This window comes from Orycteropus afer, unplaced genomic scaffold (genome assembly GCF_000298275.1).
Source record: "Orycteropus afer afer isolate SDZICR_OR568_19922 unplaced genomic scaffold, OryAfe1.0 scaffold00351, whole genome shotgun sequence".
In the NCBI taxonomy this organism is placed as follows: Eukaryota; Metazoa; Chordata; class Mammalia; order Tubulidentata; family Orycteropodidae; genus Orycteropus; species Orycteropus afer.
The window spans coordinates 3,304,297-3,306,034 of NW_006921938.1; positions in this window are offsets into that span (position 1 = coordinate 3,304,297).

Genomic DNA, 1,738 nt, shown 5'->3' on the forward strand with positions numbered 1-1,738 from the left:
TCTTGTGGGATTAGAGGAGGTCAGAACACGTGGCCTCCTTGCCATTTTTGCAGTACCTAAATGTAATTCTTTTGAATTCCTTATCAGGGAGTTCCAATACTGTGTCTTCCTCTGGGATGTGTTTTGAGTCTGTACCCTGGTCCCTTGTTTCTCCTGCTTTATCTTGCTTCTTTTTTGTGGACTGTGTTGCTCTGTTGTCTCCAAGGCATTGTGACATTTTTGGTTTTATTTAATTGGTGATTGTATGTTGGAGTGACTTGCCCAGGATTTTACTTTTTTGTTTTGTTTGTATGTTATCTATGCAATCAGGGTACTGTGCTCCTCTATTCATTAGTTGACAGCACTTATACACTCACCACCTGTCTCCTTTCCTGTTGTCAGCCACTCATATGTCCCTGACAATCTTGGCAAACATAACCTATTCTCAGGTCCCTGGAATCTGAATGAGAATGCTGTCACTTTAAGATAAAAAATGGCCACAGCCTATAAAGATTCAAATGGCTTCATCCTTGGTCATTTTAATTATCAAAAATGGCCACTGCTGTAAACAATCAAAATGGCTGCACCCTCCTTATAGCTGAATGTCCACAGCTCAGATTCTCTCCCTTCTTGCTATTTCTCTTCCTAGTCAGAAGTCACCAGCCCTTGGCAACCAGGGCTGGTCTTTAAGTCAATTGTCAGGTCCCAATACTATTTGAAACTTTCAGGTTTTTGGTCCCATCAGATTAGCTGATAGTCCGCTCCTCCTACTGTCTCTGTACTTAATATTTTCATTCAGGTTTTTCCACTAGTTGGTGCCTAATCCACTTCTGTATCCTTTCTTTCAAAGTTCAGGGCTCTAGGATTATCTTCTGTATCTCTGTCAATTGGTTTCTCTTTTCTTTGTTGAAGAGGTCTTTAAAGCTTGTCTGCTTATACTGTCATCTTATCAGAAGTCCCCATACTCTCTTCCTCTATTCTATCTGATAAATTATCTTCAATTTTTAACAGGGTTAAATCATACTTACTGGAAATTTCTATGCTAGGCATTTCTTTGTTGATAACTGATTTGTTTAATTTTGAATATAAAATTATGCATTTATTCAATGATCCTTCCTTGAATACAGATAGGCTTGATATACTTTAACCTACTTAGAAAATATAATCAAGAACTTTCTACTTCCAGACAGTTGGTGCAAACAAAGAAATAATTTGTTGGTGCTTGTTGTATTTATTATTATCACATAACAATCTACGCACATTTTGAAACATAGACCAGCAATTTCATCATACATTATTTCAGAGCCTTAGTGACTCAAGAAGAAATGACCTGTTATGACTTGGTCTACTCACTGAGAAGACACTAAAGCCAATAGGACTTGATGGAGAAGAGCTAGAATCATAGCATATTTTAATTCATATGTCTAGAAATTGATAATGATTAACAGTGGGGACTTCAACTAGATTGTCAGCTGGAATGTGATAACACAAATCAGTTTGGGGTTCCTCACAAAGTGGCTATAGGTGGATTCCAACAGTAAATGCCCCTAAGGAGCAAGATAGAAGCACATGCTATTATTACAATATTGCCTCAGAAGTTACATAGAATTACTTCTATTATACTTGTTGCTTGAGGCAGTTATGACAGTTCAACTTGCCCGAGGAATAGGAAACTTGTGAGGAATATGAAGAGGTTACTTTGTTAGATATGTGGGGTGATAGATATTACTATGGGCATTTTTGAAAAACCCAGGGCTTA